We start from the raw sequence: 19,356 nt of genomic DNA on the forward strand, positions 1-19,356 counted from the left end.
GTGATTATCGGTAAATCGAAATAATCAATTTAGAACTTGCTTTTGGAATTTCATATAAAAAAAAAAAAGGCAAATCTTGTTTCTTAATTCTACTAGAGGATTTTTTTTATTTAAAAAAAAAATATTCTGGCTACTTTCTTTTTCCACTCATAGAAAAAAAAAAAGCATAAATCACTTGTAACAGAAGAAAAAAAAAATCCCTAATAGGCTAATAAAACTGGTCAACCGGTCATTAAAAAAAAGAAAAACCTTGTCTACCGATCATCAAAAATAACTCTCTTTCCATATATCTGCAAAATTTCTCATTTCCCTTTTCTTACTAGTAACTAGAGATGGAAATAGATCGAATTTTTACGGATACTCGATCTAATCAAATCTTAATAAGACGAGTTTGAATATTATATAATCGAGTTCAGGATGAATTTGAATTTAAAAAATAATACTCATGATGGATTTAGATCGGATTCTTATTTTATATATTGGTATTTATTACCCGAACTTGTTTATATAAATATTTAATTTAATATAAAATAAATATTTTTATAATGATATTTATAAATTTTTATATATTTTATTTTATATAAAATAGAATTTAAATATTTTTTGAAATTATTAAAATTTTAAAATATAAATTATTAATTAAAATAATTTTTATACAAAATATTAATTAAAATATATAAAATTAAACGGATTCTGATTTTTTTCAGATAATAATAATCGAATTTAGAATGGATTCGGATAGTTGAGAATAAATTTTAAACGGATTTGAAATGGATTCAGATTTTGATAATATTAATCAATTTTGAGTTCGAGTAGGATGATTTTTATGGAACACTATCCTTAGGTCCTATTTGGTTTAACTGTTGCAGCTGAAAATCGATAGCTGTTACAGTTAGTTAATAGCTGATTTATATTATTAATAAAAAAATATTTTAATAAAATTAAAATACATTAATTAAAATATTAAATAAAAAATATAAAATAATTATAATATTAATTTTTAAATTAAAATATTAATTTTTAAATTAAAATAAAAAAATAATATAATAAAAAAATTAAATTAATTATTAATTAATAAAAAATAATTTTAAAAATATAATTAATATAAAATACAATTAATAAATATTATACCAACTACCTATCAACTTTAATTTTTTTAAAGTTATCAAATATTTTAATTTACTTATTTAATTGCCAACTATTAGCTACCGTGAACCAAATGCCCGTAGCCATCCTTACAGGAAACCACTCCACACCTCACCTCATAAAACGCCGCCACTTTGACGAAGACCCAACTCCAGAGTCCAGACGCCCCCGTTCAACCCATAAAAGCCCACCGATCATTCCACCGCGATCCATCGTCGCAATCGCGGTCACCGTCGCCACGACAAATGCCAGAATCCCAAGTGGTGGTTTTTCATAAATTTTGTTGCACAATTTGTCCTCGCTCCTTAATACCACTCCGCCTTCCACACCAGGCAAATTCAAAAGGGACAAATCCTCAACGTACCTTTACCCTCACCATCGTTCTCTGCGGTTGCACTCTTCTCTGTCCAAACTCCCTTTCTATTCCTTTCTCTTCTTTATTGTCTTTCTCTTTGTCTTCCTCCTCTCCCCTTCCCCTCCTTCCCCTCACTGCCAAGCCAAAACCGATCCACCTGGCGGTCCTCTCTGGGAGAAAAAGGTCGCCAAATCTGCGCGTCCCAAATTACGCACTGGCCTAACTGTTTTGGTCACCGGTGCTGCTGGCTTCGTCGGAACCCATGTCTCCGTCGCGCTGAAACGTCGGGGAGATGGCGTGCTTGGGCTTGACAATTTCAATCACTACTACGATACCAGCCTCAAAAGAGCCCGGCAAAAGCTATTAGAGCTATCTGGGGTTTTTATAGTGGAAGGGGATATCAATTAGGGGTGAGCAATGTGTTCAAACCGAACCGAATCGAATTAAAATATAAAAATTGAATTGTTAATTTTAGAAATCGAATCGAATCGAAATTAGTGAAAAATCAAATTAAATCGAACCGTTTTAATTCGGTTCAGTTTGGTTTAAATCGATCAGTTTGATTTTTGATTAATTTTTTAATTTAGACTTGATTTTTAAGTTATTTGGTCTAATTTTAACTTTGGTTTGAACCTAATAACCATTAATCAATGAAATTAAATAATTAATATATATAAAATTAAATATAATTCATAAATTTTTCATAAAAATAAATTAATTCAAAAATCGATTCGGTTCGATTTAGTTCGATTTGACTATATAAATCACTATTCGGTTCGGTTTGATTTTTTCTCTTTAAAATCGAACCGAACCGAAATAACCGAAATTTTTATAAATTAAAACCGAACCGAACCGATTAATTTTTAAAAATCAAACCGATTAAATCGAATTGAATCGGTTCAGTTCGATTTTTCGGTTTGAACCGTATTGTGCTCAGCCCTAATATCAATGGCATGGCATTATTAAAGAAGCTTTTTGATGTGGTGCTTTTTACCCATGTAATGCACCTAGCTGCTCAAACTGGAGTACGTTATGCAATGCAAAATCCCAAGTCTTATGTGCATAGCAATGTTGGCGGGTTTGTCAGTTTGCTTGAGGTTTGTAAATTAGCGAATCCGCAGCCTGCAATTGCGTGGGCGTCATCCAGCTCTGTATACGGGCTTAATTCGAAGGTACCCTTTTCAGAGAAGGATAGGACTGGTCAGCCTGCGAGTTTATATGCAGCAACTAAGAAGGCAGGGGAGGAAATTGCTCATACGTACAACCATATTTATGGTCTTTCCATTACTGGGTTGCGGTTTTTCACTGTTTATGGGCCATGGGGAAGGCCCGACATGGCGTATTTCTTTTTTACTAAGGATATTTTGAAGGGGAAGGAGATCGGTATCTTCCAAACAGCTGATGGAAGGAGTGTAGCAAGGGATTTCACCTACGTTGACGATATCGTGAAGGGGTGTTTGGCGGCCTTGGATACTGCAAAGAAGAGCACTTGGAGTGGAGGAAAGAAGAGGGGGGCAGCGCAATTGAGGGTCTTCAATTTGGGGAATACTTCGCGAGTACCTGTGAGTCGGCTTATTGGCATATTGGAGAGTCTTTTGAAGATGAAGGCTAAGAAAAAGGTGTTGCCATTGCCTAGAAATGGGGATGTGGAGTTTACACACGCTAATATTAGTTTTGCGCAGAGGGAGCTTGGCTATAAGCCTACAACTGATTTGGAAACGGGGCTGAAGAAGTTTGTGAGATGGTACCTCAGTTATTACACTGGTGAATGATAAACGTTCTTTAAATTTGAAATATCCATTTTCGCACATACTTTGTAATCTTTCTTCATTTGATTATGATACACAGGTGGAGTATTCGACTTGCAATGCGTTTGATTTGCCCATTGATAATGTTGTCCCAAAAATAGTCCAAGAGGGGGGTGAATTGGACTTTAATAATTTTTCGACCCTTGTTTGTAGCCTAATGAAAAATTGTGGCTATGTTCAACTAAGTGTTTCTCTATATGTAATGAAAACAATATGAGCTTCAACAATGTGTTCCTAAGATGCAATTTAACCCTCAATCAATGTATATGACAATATCTAACAAGGCATGCACCATACAATATACAATTGATTTCTCAAGTCACTTAATATGTTCACAAATTTATCAACTCAATCTATTTAATCAACATTCAATATCATGTATATGAAGAAAAATTTAAAATTGCACATAAGTAAAATGGTAAAGGATAGAGAGATCAAACACAAGGATTTTTATAGTGGTTCGGCTTAACTAGGCTACATCCACTCTCTCAAAGAACCCTCTTTGAGTCTTCTCTCCACTATTTGCTCTTTTGAAGGCAAGAGACCAAAAGCCCTTTACAATTTCTCAACACCAAGCTTTTACACCAAGGTAGCTTGAAACCTTCTCAAGTGCAATCACAAGCACTAACTCTCCTAAGCTTCAATAGGTGCTTGTACAACCTCTCTTGAATGCAATTTAATATTTCAACACTCACTCTTACTCAATACAAATCAAACTATAAAGAAGAGATGAGTTGATTTGCCAATGGAAGCTCAAAATCTTTAAAGCTCTTGAGTGAAAGCAATAAATAAAAATCAATGTTGGAGTTCAAATGTAAGCTTTCATTAAGTGTAAATGAAGTGAAGAATGTGTATTTATAGTCCCAAATCATTTTAGACCGTTTGAAACCCTTTTGGAACGTTATACACACTGCCCAAGACAAAATAGCCGTTATTTTGTCATTTTGTGCGAAGTTGAGCAGCTCTGGTCAGTTAGCAAACTAATAAAATTTTAGGAGCAGTCAGCAAATTGGTTAGTAAACTAATGTTTTTAGCAAACACATTAGAAAACCGAAAATTTTAGCAAACCAGTTAGGAAACTAAGTCAACAGCTGCATATCTCAACTTGCAATGTCAAATGATTTAGACCTTAAAAAATATTTCAATGGTAGTATCCAAGGTCATGATGAGAAAAAGTAATCAGAAGATAAATTTTATTTTTGAGCTCCATATGACTGAATTCTCATTCATTCTTTTCACAAAAGACCTAAGACTCACTCCTTAATACTATGCCTTTCATACCTTTTCTTTGAGTCTTGGCTTCCATAGTCTTGTCCTTTTCTCATTTTGTATTTGTCTTGAAATGCCTTTGAGTACCCTTTCTCATTAGATGCAACTTCAAGAATTCTTTAGTAATAAGACAAAGAATCTACACATCACTTTAAAGTTGGGTTAGATAGATTCTCTTTGAGTTTTGTTATCATCAAAATTAATGCTCATTTTGAGCTACACGGGGTCAACAATCTCCCCCTTTTTGATGATGACAAAACTCAATTGAATCAACAATAAAAAATAAAAGTGTGTGAAAGTTTATGTGAATATGTAAATCCAAGTATAGTATACCGAAAATGCTCCCCCTAAATATATGCACATAATTTCCAAGAAATCTATTATAAGCTCCCCCTGAATTTATGCTATAAAGCATATTCACAATTCTCAAATATAAACACCAGTATAAACACATTTCCGTCAACACAAGTATCAACACATATTCACATATCATCACACTTCACAAGTATATCAACACATTTCCATATTTCCATGTTCATCAACACAGGTATGAACACATGAACACATATATCAACACATTTCCATATTTCCATGTTCATCAACACAGGTATGAACACATGAACACATATTCACAAATCACATATCCATATCCATTCTCCCCCTTTTTGTCATCAATCAAAAAGGAAATAGGAGAAAATAATCCAAAAGGAATCATGTTAGCCCAAGGTAAACGCAGTAAGGTAGACAGTAGCAAACTAAAAACCAATAGTAGCAAACAGACTAGGAAACTAAATATGCAGATAGTAAACTAAAAATCCAGATGATATGCTATTTAAGTCTCACATTCTCTGCGAGTGGATTTTGAAGTCACCATTTTCTTCCTAGGGAGTTTAATAACAGGGGGCTGAGGTGCTTGTTCAGCCACTTGATCATCTTTCTCGGGCTCATCTTCTTCAGATTGTGGTTGAAGAGCAGCAGCGAGGGTCTGGTATGGATTTGACACGGTTGACTTGTACCTTTTCTTACCTTTCTTTGCTGCAGGGGCAAGAATCGCAGATAATGAGTTTGAGCACTAGCTTGGTGATCTTTTAAAGAAGGTTCCTGGTGCTGCGTAGGAGCAGCAGCTGGCTCAACTGGTGGTGCAGGTGGAGGTTCAACAGCTTTTTCAGATTCTAGAACCGTTGCACTTTCCTTTGGTAACTCACTTTCAGTTGCTACAACCTTTTTACCATCAAGTTCAGTAGGTACATCAGCTGTAGGACCAATCTCAGGTTCAAGGACCTGGTCACTAGCATGCTCAACATGGGCATCCACTGCAGGTTCAGGTTCAGATTCAGCTACTTGGCCACTTTCATATGCCATAGCAGCAGGAGACTCTTCAACTTTGTTGCTTTCTCCCTTATCAGCAGAAACTTGAGTAGCAAATTTCAACTTTAGTTGGAACTCCAATTTTCTTGGCCTGCTGAAGATCCATAATCAGCTTCTTTAACTCCTCATTTTGAGTGAGCAGGTGACTCACTTTATAGTCAACCACATCCACAAATTTTCTGAGAATGTCAAGGGACTGATTTGTTGAGCTAAAATGTTCATTAACAGTAGCTTTTATCCCTTGAATTTCACTCAAAACTGCACTAGCTGATTCAGAATCAACCTTAGCAGAGGAGGAACCACCCTTTTCAAATCTTGTCTTTCTCCCATCAGTGTCTGAATGTATTTCTCTAAGCACTATCAAGTCAGCCCGAGAGCTTTCCTTAGAAACATTCACATGTAGCTCTTTAAACACAGCAGACAGAAGGTGTGCATACGGCAGTTTTCCAATTCCATAAGCTTTGCACATGTTTTTGAAAATTAAATAAGCTAGATTCAATCTAACTTTATGCACAATATGCCACATAATACACATGTCCAAGTGACTCAAATACCCATAACTGCCAGATTTAGGACAGAAAATATAGTTCACCATACTGTGAATGATTTTGATATGTTGAAGTGCCTTTGTGCTAGTGGACTTCTCATTTTTGGCAAGTTAGCAGGAACACCTCATTTTCAAACTCAACCAGATTGAATCCCGCCACCCTAGCAACATCCTTATGTGTGGAAATTCTATTTCCATCATTGGGCAATTTCAAAGCCGTGGCTATCGGGCTCAACAGTAAATACTATATGTGTTGGTATTCAAAATCACTTCAAATCGATCCTCATCATCAACAGTTCTCATGGTTCTATAAAATTCTTGAACAAGCCTAGGGTAGTACTCATTTGCACATTCACACACATCCAACCATCCTTGAAACTCAAAAAGCTCTTTAAATTGAAAGTTTACCTGATGAAAGTTCTCCCATTTGATGAATTTGCAATCCAATAGTGCTTTATCCACTGAACCCGAAAATTTTTCGGTACGCATTTTTCGTTTGGTATCCATCCCTTGCTTTTGTCCTGCCTTTTTCTTTTCTGGCATCGATTTAGAGGATTCGACACCCTTAGACGAGTTTGAAGACTCACTAGCGGATTTCGATTTCGGCAAGTTTTGTTTTCCTTTCATTTTCTTTCGCAATGCCGCGATAGGAACATCATCAGAGGCTGACGAGGAAGAAGAAGCAGCTGCAGCGACAGGGGATTTTCGTTTGGTGCGAGCCATTAAGACAAAAATAAAATCGGGTAATGGTGTTTCGGTGAGTGAAGAGAGGAAGAGGAAAGGAAACTTGAGATTTTTGGTGAGTTAGGGTATGTTTCGCCGGAAAGAGGTATTGGGTATGTTTTGGGAGGTGACGGCAATCGATACAGAGGAGAGAGAGAACGCGTGGGGGTTTCGTGTGGCAGAGGGTTTAAGTCCTCTTGAGTCCCGCGCTTTTCATTGTCACTGTACTTTCAACTGAACCGGTTTTCTTACTTTTTATTTTATTTTATTCTATATTTCAAACAAGTTTATCTGTCCCTATATGCACACCTAAACATTTTTACATGACTGACACAGCACTGAGAATGTGATATCAAATGTGAAAAGATAAATGCATTGCTGGACATGCAGAAAAATTTCAAGAACAATCACCTTTCGGTTTGAAATTTGAACAGTACAAGATATAGCAAACTAATTTTCGTCACGCAATATTAGCATACAACTTAGTAAACTAATTTCACGAGTATACAAACAAGTTAGCTAATATTCTTTAAAGATTTCTTAGCAAACTTATATTACAGCAGTTCACTCACATATTAAACAAAATGTAAAACATGAAATTATTATGAATTAAATTTCAAACAAATAGTTCACACATACCAATTTCTCTTCTAATTCTACAAAATGTTTCTTCATTAAGAGGCTTTGTAAAAATGTCAGCAAGTTGATTTTCAGAGGTAACAAACTCAATTTTGATATTTCCATTTTGAACATGATCTCTAATAAAATGATGTCTGATCTCAATATGTTTAGTTCTTGAATGTTGGACTGGATTTTTGACCAAGTTTATGGCACTAGTGTTGTCACACCTAATTGGGACAAGATTATATTTTAAACCAAAATCTTCCAATTGTTGTTTCATCCATAAAATTTGAGCAACACAACTACTAGCAGCTATATATTCTGCCTCAGCTGTAGATAAAGCTACTGAAGTTTGTTTCTTACTGTGCCAAGAAACTAGTGCAAGACCAAGAAATTGACAAGTACCTGAAGTACTTTTTCTATCCAGTCTACATCCAGCAAAATCAGAGTCACTATAGCCAACAAGATTAAATGATTCACACTTTGGATACCATAAACCAATTGATTGTGAGCCAATGAGATATCTAAAAATCCTTTTAACTGCACTTAGATGAGATTCTTTTGGACATAATTGAAATATTGCACACAAGCAAACACTGAAGTGTATGTCTGGCCTAGATGCAGTAAGATACAAAAGAGAGCCAATCATACCTCTATAAAGCTTGGTATCTACTTCTTTACCTTTTTCATCACTGTCCATTTTAATTGTTGAACTCATAGGAGTGTCCATGCTCTTCAAATCTTCCATTTTAAATTTCTTTAGCATATCCTTGATGTACTTTGATTGATTTATGAAGATGCCATCTTTCATTTGCTTAATTTGAAGTCCAAGGAAGAATGTGAGCTCACCCATCATGCTCATTTCAAATTCATTCTGCATAATCTTAGAAAATTTCTTGCAAAGAGATTCGTTAGTAGCACCAAAAATTATATCATCAACATAAATTTGCACAATGAGCATATCATCATGATGCTTCTTAACAAAAAGTATTGTATCCACTTTGCCTCTTTGAAAATTATTTTGTAAAAGGAATTTACTAAGCCTTTCATACCATGCTCTAGGAGCTTGCTTTAAACCATATAAAGCTTTAGTGAGTTTATAAACATGATTTGGATGCTCATGATTTTCAAAGCCTGGTTGTGCAACATACACTTCCTCATCAATATAACCATTTAAAAATGCACTCTTGACATCCATTTGATAAAGCATAAAATCCTTGAAACATGCAAAGGCACACAACATCCTAATAGCCTCAATTCTAGCAACCGGAGCAAAGGTTTCATCAAAATCAATCCCTTCCTCTTGGTTGTAGCCTTGAGCCACTAGTCTAGCTTTGTTCCTAACAACATTGCCTTTTTCATCCATTTTGTTTCTAAAAACCCATTTAGTACCAATAATTGAATGATCTTTTGGTCTAGGCACTAAATTCCAAACTTTATTTCTCTCAAATTGATTTAGTTCTTCTTGCATGGCAAGAATCCAACTTTCATCATTTTGAGCATCTTCAAAACATTTAGGTTCAATTTGTGAAACAAAAGCAACATTACCAAAATATCTTCTCAATTGTGCTCTAGTCATCATCCTTTGAGATGGATCATCAATAATGTCTTCTTGGGGATGATTTCTATGGAATCTCCATTTTTTAGGCAAATCTTCATGTTGAGGCTCATTTACTTGTAATTCTTCCAAATTTGGCATTTCTTCATTAATTTGATCTTCATTGGCATCATGGACATCTATTGTAGTTTCTCCTTGAGTTTCCTCATCTTTGTCATCAACTTGTTCCATTTCTTGACTTGATATTGAATTTTCTTTTCCAAAAATCTGCTCATTATTATCATCACAAGCATTTTTCCTTCTAATAGAAGGATTAGTCTCATCATAAAACATGAATAGTTTCCTCAATAACCAAAGTTCTTCTATTGAACACTCTATAGGCTTTACTCTTTGTTGAATACCCAAGAAATATTCCTTCATCGGATTTAGCATCAAATTTCTTTAAGTTATCCTTCTTGTTATTTAAAATATAACACTTACAACCAAATGCTTTGAAATATGAGATATTTGGTTTCCTTCCTTTCCATAGCTCATAGGGGGTCTTTTTCAAAATTGGTCTAATCAAAACTCTATTCAACACATAGCAAGATGTATTAACAGCTTCAGCCCAAAAGTATTTTGGCAAATTATTTTCACTCAACATAGTTCTAGTCATTTCTTGCAAAGTCCTATTTTTCCTTTCTACTACCCCATTTTGTTGTGGTGTTCTAGGAGCTGAAAAATTATGATTAATTCCATGTTTATCACAATATTTCTCAAACAAATCATTTTCAAATTTAGTTCCATGGTCACTTCTTATAGATGAGATGCAAAAGCCTTTTTCATTTTGAACCATTTTACTAAAAGAGGTGAATTTTTCAAAAGTTTCATCTTTATGAGCAAGGAAAAATGTCCATGTATATCTTGAATAGTCATCAACAATAACTAAAGCATATGACTTTCCACCAAGACTAGTAGGAGTTACGGGTCCAAATAAATCAAGATGAAGCAATTCTAATGGCCTAGTGGTAGACACAATATTTTTAGATTTAAAAGATGCTCTAGTATGCTTTCCTAGTGCACAAGCTCTACATTGAAATTCATTTTCATACTTAATCTTAGGAAGGCCATTAACAAGTTCTTTCTTAGACAATTTTGAGAGTGTATGCATGCTTGCATGACCTGGTCTTCTATGCCACAAGTAACTAGAGTTATCAAGAGATACTAGACATGTACCATGATTAGTTTCAAAATTATTCATGTCAAGCAAGTAAACATTATTGGATCTATTTGCAATGAACAATGTATCATTATCTAAGTTATTAATTGTACATAGAGAAGAAGTAAACTTTACCTCAAAACCTTTATCACAGAGTTGGCTTACACTTAGCAAGTTGTATTTCAAACCTTCAACAAGTGAAACATCTTCAATACAAGGTTTGGTTCCTATTGTGCCATTTCCAATTATTTTTCCTTTCCCTTTATCTCCAAATTTTACGTATCCTCCATCTTTCATTGTGATTTTTGAAAACTTGCCCTTTTCACCAGTCATGTGCTTTGAACAACCACTATCTATGTACCATTTTTCACTTTCCTTCATCCCTTTGCAACAAACCTGAAATTTAATCATTTAGCTTTAGGTGCCCAAGCAACTTTGGGTCCTTGGGGGTTAGTGACCTTAGGTAAGGTTCCCTTTGGTACCCATACCTTCTTTACCTTAAGATGACCTTTCCTAAATGCGCAAGAGCTAATCATATGACCACTTTTATTGCAATAATAACATGTAACATTAGGCAAGGAAGATGTAGATGCTTTAATGAAATGATTCTTGTACTTGTCATAGTTCATGAAACCATCAAAACCAATTCCATATTTCTCATTTGAAATTCTTTGGTTTCCAAGAAGTACATCTAGAGTTTCTTTTCCTTTTGTAAATTTTGCCAAATCATTTGTCAAAGACTCTACTTTAGTTTCAAGAACTTTATTTTTCTCAATGAGCATTTCACAAGTATCTTTTGAGATTTTCAACTCTAAATCTAGTTCTTTAAACATGGCAATTTGTCCTTTGTAAAATTCATTTTCTTTATACACATTGGACATGGTAATATTTTGTGATCTCAATGATTCAATCTCTAAATTCATTTTAGTGCACTTTCTCTTGTAATTTCTATACTCATCATATACTCTAGCAAATGCAAGTTCAAGTTCTTCTACATTAGGAGATTCATAAGAGTTTACCTCATTGTCACTTTCTTCTTCCTTTTGTGAACTTTCGACTTTCTCTTCAAGTGCCATCATACAAAGAAGAGCAGCCTCTTTATCACTTGATTCATCATTTGAAGATTCTTCACTGTTGCTCCATACTACTTTCATAGCTTTCTTGCTCCTATCTTCTTTTCCTTTCTTCTTTTTGAGCAATGGACATTTGGGCTTGATATGTCCAGGTTTGTGACACTCATAACATACAATTTCTTCTTTTGAATCTCTGAAGTGTTTATCCTTGGGAGTATACTTTTTCAAGAATTTCTTGTATTTGCTTCCTCCTTTCTTGAAAGCTCTTTTAAATTTTCTTGCAAGCATAGCCATTTCATCATCATCTTTACTCGAAGCACTTGAGTTGTCACTTGAGTCAACTTTGAATGCAACTCCTTTCTTCTTATCTTCATCCTTATTTGACTTGAGAGCAATACTTTTCTTCTTCTTTTGCTCATTTTCAACTTCATCCTTCTTGTATACCATCTCATGTGCAATGAGAGAACCAATGAGTTCATCATAGGTGAACGTTTTGAAATCTTTGGTATCTTGGATAACTGTTGTCTTTGCTTCCCAACACTTTGGAAGTGATCTAAGAATTTTCTTCACAAGTTCAGCTTCCTCAAATCTTTTACCAAGCGCTTTGAGAAGATTTACAAGATCAGTAAACCTTGTACTCATATCCGCAATTGATTCTCCTGGCCTCATTTCAAATAAATTTCATAATCTCGAATAAGAAGGTTTGCTTTGGACTCTTTAACAACATCAGTTCCTTCATAAGTCACTTCAAGCTTATCCCAAATTTCCTTAGCAGATTGACATCCTGAAACACGATTGTATTCATTAAGGTCAAGTGAGCAATGCAAAATATTGATAGCTTTGGCATTTATAAAAATTTTCTTCCAATCATTGTCATCATATTCATCTTCAAGTTTTGGAACTTTTGAAGTTCCTGGACCATTCTTTTGGGGAACATGTGGACCATTTTTAATAATTCTCCATGCATCAATATCTACAGATTGTATGAAATTTCTCATTCTTACTTTCCAAAAAGAATAATTAGTGCCATTGAAAAGTGGTGGTCTAGTGATTGAGTAGCCTTCAACTAAAGATGCAGGTATACCAGCAGTATTACTAGATGAACTAGCCATTATGGATCACTCTAAGGTTGTAATACCCTAAGCAAGAGAGTCAAGCTCTGATACCAATTTGTTGTCCCAAAAATAGTCCAAGAGGGGGGTGAATTGGACTTTAACAAATTTTTGGCCCTTGCTTGTAACCTAATGAAAAATTGTGGCTATGTTCAACTAAGTGTTTCTCTATATGTAATGAAAACAATATGAGCTTCAACAATGTGTTCCTAAGATGCAATTTAACCCTCAATCAATGTATATGGCAATATCTAACAAGGCATGCACCATACAATATACAATTGATTTCTCAAGTCACTTAATATGTCCACAAATTTATCAACTCAATCTATTTAACCAACATTCAATATCATGTATATGAAGAAAAATTTAAAATTGCACATAAGTAAAAGGGTAAAGGATAGAGAGATCAAACACAAGGATTTTTATAGTGGTTCGGCTTAACTAGCCTACATCCACTCTCTCAAAGAACCCTCTTTGAGTCTTCTCTCCACTATTTGCTCTTTTGAAGGCAAGAGACCAAAAGCCCTTTACAATTTCTCAACACCAAGCTTTTACACCAAGGTAGCTTGAAACCTTCTCAAGTGCAATCACAATGTAACACCCCAAAAATATTAAATTTATGAGCATTTTTGGTTTTTTAATTTTATTTAAATTTTAGGAATTTTTTGAGATTTTTTGGATTTTAAAAATCGGGTTCGATTTTCCGAAAATATAAACTTTGATAATTTTTAAAAATTAATTTAAAGACCACGTGGCAAAACTAAAAATATATTTGGAGTCTACGTATTTTTCTGAGTTTTCTGGAATTTTTTCGGAATTTTTGGATCTCGTTTTCGGTCCCGAGGTAGAGTAAAAATTCAAAAATTTTGTATTCTGAATCGAACCGGCCGAATCGAACCGGACCGGATCGGACCGGTCGAATCGGACCGGTCCTCTTCTCTTTTTCTTCCTCTCGCACGCGTTCCTTCCTCCTTCTCTCTTCCTCGCGTTTTCTCTCTCCTCCCCACCCCAGCGGCCACCACCGCCAGCCTCACCCGACGTGGCCGCGCCACCCTCCCACTGGCCACACCGCTCAAACGGCCGTAAAACGCCCGCAACGCTCAGCGCATCGATTCAGCTTCCCGGCCAAATTGGCCGATCCGCCACCGATTGGACCGGTCTTGTGTCTAAAATCATCTACTCGGCGAGCTTTCCATAGACACCAAGAACGCCAAATCCATGGAGCGGTTTGTCCGATTTTTGCTCGGGAAGATTTTAGCCCATTTCGACTTTTGGGCTAGATTTCTAAAAACCGTGAATCCCACGAGAAAACCGAGGCTACCAAAGACGCTCCATCGTCGAGAGCTTCGCAACGATATAAATTTCGAATTTTTCCGACACCGTTTTTCGGTGGGTCCCACAGAACTTCGCAGTGTTTTTCCGAGCATTTAATGAGCTTAGAAAATTCTGAAAATTTTATGTACTAACCCCCGTGTTATGGGCTTCGTGTAGGTATCCTCGATTCGCGGAAATTCGACGATTGACCAAGTCGCAAATTTTGGGCCGCATGCATTCTGGAAAAGTCTCCGAATTGGACCGAGGTTTTGGCTTGCCCCCCATTGTCAGACGTCCCGAGCGCGTTCCCAAAGTCGGAATCGGTAAAGGTAAACCCGAACCTTGTTTTTACGTAATTTTCTAGTGCTTAAATAGGATTAAAAATCCGTAAGATATTCGTGGTAGCTTAGAAAATTACGATTCTTTTTGCAATAGCTTAGTAATATTGCTAAGGACCGCGGGGCAAAGTTTTAGAATTTTTAGAGCTTATTTGGGCAGTCTTTGCAAAAATGATCAATTATAAGGACTAAATTGCAATTTTACATACTGTGATGAATGACTGATTTGATGGGCCCAGGAGGGGCTGTGTGATGTGATTGAACTGTGGATATATGAGTTGTGAATATAGAAGTGTGATTTGAGCCTTTTTGCAGGTTGGGTAGGTCCTAGGTATAGGGGAGACTCTGCCGGATTTTCGGCACGACTTAGGACGTATTGGTCTTTTTCTTTGTTTGTATTGAGTCAGATTTATTAAATGATTGTAATAAAATTGTCGTGAGCTGATGCCTTCTTCCTCCGCCCACCGCCACGTGATTGTCGTCAAGTCTGTGAGTAAAATATTAATTTTAATTGTAATTTCGATATTATTATATGTTCAGCATGCCCATGTATCACTTATATGCATATATTTATGTAGTTAAACTCTAGGCACGATTTATGATGCATTGATAAATGTTAAAGTGCCATGATGTTGTTGTGGTAATTTGGAGCAGTGTGCGTGCGTTGGCGTGCGTGTGATGTGGTGTGGACTATGGATAGGACGGGTAGTCACGGCTTGAGTTCTTCGCTGGGACCCGATCCTTCGAGGGGTAGTCACGGCTTGAGTTCTTCGCTGGGACCCTCGATTTGGCTTATTAAGCGAAAGTCCGCCTTGAGTTCTTCGCTGGCACCAGGTTGGATTTAAGAGAGCTGTATAGGGGATCAGCTCCCATATGTTATGATTGATGCTACAGGGTGCGTGAGTGCTCCAAATTACCTTTTTGATGTTATGATGTGAAAATGATGTTGATGTTGCATTTCACTCTACAGGGTGCATTAGTTTTAGATAGTTATAGAGATTATGGTTAAAATTGATATTTTACTCTCTAAGTCGAACGCTCACTCCTATTCAATATTTTTTTCAGGCTACAGGAGGATTTTATTTTTGTTAACCTGCTTTTCTCCTTCGCAGGTTGTTTATCAATATTTGTGTAATTTTATTTACTCCTAGAATTTCCGCATGTGTTAGAAGTATTTATTTGATTATGGTCTGTAATATTATTATCATGTTGGACCTGTAAACGTATAATGATATGCATGTTTGATGGATTGGATGAGGGAGCTGAGCTCCCATTTATTATTATGTTGATGAGTATGTGGAGGGTGAGCTGAGCTCCCCAATTGACTATATATTGTGTTTACAGGTCGGGTGAGTCGAAAACTCCCCGTTGGTAAGTCCATTTTATGGCCGGACTCTGTCCGTTTGTTTTCTTGAAATTGGGCCCAAATGGGCCTTAGAGTTGGGTAAATGAATAGTTAAGGCTTACTACGGGCCTCGGGGGCTTTAGGCTGGCCCAGGTCCTAGTGCCGGTCCGGCCCATAGGTTGGGTCGTGACACACAATCACTAACTCTCCCAAGCTTCAATAGGTGCTTGTACAACCTCTCTTGAATGTAATTTAATATTTCAACACTCACTCTTACTCAATACAAATCAAACTATAAAGAAAAGATGAGTTGATTTGCCAATGGAAGCTCAAAATCTTTAAAGCTCTTGAATGAAAGCAATAAATGAAAAATCAATGTTGGAGTTCAAATGTAAGCTTTCATTAAGTGTAAATGAAGTGAAGAATGTGTATTTATAGTCCCAAATCATTTTAGACCGTTTGAAACCCTTTTGGAACGTTATACACACTGCCCAAGACAAAATAGCCGTTATTTTGTCCTTTTGTGCGAAGTTGAGCAGCTCTGGTCAGTTAGCAAACTAATAAAATTTTAGGAGCAGTCAGCAAACTGGTTAGTAAACTAATGTTTTTAGCAAACACATTAGCAAACCGAAAATTTTAGCAAACCAGTTAGGAAACTAAGTCAACAGCTGCATATCTCAACTTGCAATGTCAAATGATTTAGACCTTAAAAAATATTTCAATGGTAGTATCCAAGGTCATGATGAGAAAAAGTAATCAGAAGATAAAATTTTATTTTTGAGCTCCATATGACTGAATTCTCATTCATTCTTTTCACAAAAAACCTAAGACTCACTCCTTAATACTATGCCTTTCATACCTTTTCTTTGAGTCTTGGCTTCCATAGTCTTGTCCTTTTCTCATTTTGTATTTGTCTTGAAATGCCTTTGAGTACCCTTTCTCATTAGATGCAACTTCAAGAATTCTTTAGTAATAAGACAAAGAATCTACACATCTAAAGTTGGGTTAGATAGATTCTCTTTGAGTTTTGTTATCATCAAAATCAATGCTAATTTTGAGCTACACGGGGTCAACAGATAAGCGTAGTCTTTGCAGGGCATATCTGTATTGTATTAACAGTGGTTATTTATTTTTATTTCTTCACATATATGGAAAATACAACGACCAGAAGCACCTCTGGCACCATTTCGACATCCCTGAACCTTACACAATTTGGAACTAGAGCTGCGTTTATGTGACTTTTGCCGCTGTAATATCTCAGAATTACCGGCAACTGAACTTACTGGGGATGAGAGGTCTGGAACAATTGAAGTAACACTGCAATTTCTTGCCGGATCCCAGTAGAAAAGTTAGTTGACCGATCATCATGTGAATTCTGCTACAGAAATAATCTAATAATCCCTGTTTTCCAACATGATGATTCTTCATCTGCAATTGAAGCCTCACGAGCTGCAAGTGGCTTGGAGATGCCAAATTCATGTGGAGGAGAGTTGAGATGGACACTAGAGCTATCAAAATTTGAGGGCCAAGAACAGAGGCGCAATTCCAAGTCCACCTTGGGCTGTAATTGCAGTTCCAACTAGGGCTGCGATCGTTTAAGATATGAACCAGCAGAGTACTTTGGACATGGCATCTTCTCATTGTCAAGATGGAAGATGAAGACTGATTCCATATCCATTGTTTCCTCTTCAGTTTCTTTGCTTGAAGACATTGTAGCGGTTGCCCAACTCCCATTGTTGACTGAGGAACTTGAGGAGCGGCCTACCCCAAGGGAGAATGAATAGCCAGCATGCTGACCCATGGACCCATCAACCAAATTCCATTTCCGTTTAATTCCCTCTGGATGAGACATGTGACTGAAGAATAGCAGGAATCAAGAACTAAGACTCTGCACTATATGAAACCACATCTCCTCCATCTTAACATTGAACACAATCTTGAATACGTTTGAGGAACGATTAGCAGCAAATTCCTAGTTCTGGAACTTGTTGTCCATGAAGCAATAGAAAACATGAAAAATGATTTACAAACCTAAAATTAAATAATTTCAATGAATAGTATACCTGACTTCTGAGATCAAGAAAATTAGCTAACAAAACAAGATTAAATGTCTACAAAAATTTAGATCTCACTCCACTAAGGAACCAGGAAGTCTCGCAGGAATCTGTATAACCTTAACTGGCTGATCAGTCGCAACAAAAGAAGATGATCTGATTAGAAATTTAGAATGAAGTACTTCAGATCACAAATCATAAAACAAGAACAAAATATTGAAGCCCTGCATCATCAAAGACCATGAAATTAAAATGCAGAGTGTGCTTTTACCATCCCTCAAATTTCAACTGATCACAATTTCGTATGATAATTGACATTGAAGGATGACAGAAAATACAATGACTGCAATTTTACACAGGCAAAACATATTCGGTCTCGAGCAAATATTGACAATCAAGCAAGGCAAGAAGATGATTTGATCATATGCTAGATCTTATCATGTAATCATGAATCATTGACTGAAAATAAAGAACTACAGAGATGACATGCATGATCAATAAAACCAGAGATCATAGCACCATTACTACCCATAAAAACAGGTCGACAATAAAAGAAAAATAGAAAACAAATTATTGCATAAGCAGCACAAATCTTTTACACAAGCCGAAAAACCAACCTCCATAAGTTAAAAATCATGTAAAAATTTAATGATATTTTTAATTTATTTTTCTAAATTTCATTTTTGATCCGATATTAAACAGGACCAACCAATTCTGTCTAGTCTAAATTCAGTTCAATCAATAAATTTAAGTAATTTTAATTTAAACTAATCTAACTTTAAAGTAGACAATCGCCACCTTCAAACGCACCCAGCCCTTTTTTTTAATCCACATATCCTTCAAATTTGACAGCTTTTTCCTTTAAAAACCTCACCATAATGACTTACGCCCTTCAAGTGTTTCAGCTAGACTCCACCATTGGGCCGGTTTTGGCTCGAATCGGTTTAAAAATGCTGGTCCACGGTCCAAAAGGATGAACCTGATTCAACTTGGTGAACTGTGAATTGACTTTTAAACTAAGATTCTGGTTTAATATGGTTTGATTTAATCTGATTTAAATTCTGATTCGTCCAAAATCATACTGAATGATTCTGGTTCAATTTAACAAGTGTCTTAATTTCTCAAATTTCTGTGAGTTAATAATTTGAAAGTGACAAAATAATTAATTATTAATAAACCACTTATAAAATATAAAATATGACATATTCGTTAGACTTTTTTTTTTATATTTAGTTAAGACAAAATTTCTTTAGCTTATAAAATTAGTAATTTAAGATTAAAGGTTTATTCTATAATTAAAAATTAGGAATTTGAATATTAATATTGTTTAAAAAATTTAAAATTTATATAATATATATATTTTTTATTTTTAAACCATTTTAAAAATATATTATCCTAATATATTTATAATAAATAATTTCAAAATGCTACTCAATGGAGATAAATTTTAATTAATAAGAATAGAAGCTTTTATTTTTATTGACTGAAATAATTTATTAGATATTAAATATTTATTAAAAAATA

General features: G+C 35.4%; 1 pseudogene; it reads left to right on the forward strand.

Moving 5' to 3' along the window:
- Window positions 1–1,438: 1,438 nt before the first annotated feature.
- LOC131174702 (UDP-glucuronate 4-epimerase 5-like) lies at window positions 1,439–16,971 on the forward strand (annotated as a pseudogene).
- The last annotated feature ends 2,385 nt before the right edge of the window (window positions 16,972–19,356 follow it).

This window comes from Hevea brasiliensis, chromosome 16 (assembly GCF_030052815.1).
Source record: "Hevea brasiliensis isolate MT/VB/25A 57/8 chromosome 16, ASM3005281v1, whole genome shotgun sequence".
In the NCBI taxonomy this organism is placed as follows: domain Eukaryota; kingdom Viridiplantae; phylum Streptophyta; class Magnoliopsida; order Malpighiales; family Euphorbiaceae; genus Hevea; species Hevea brasiliensis.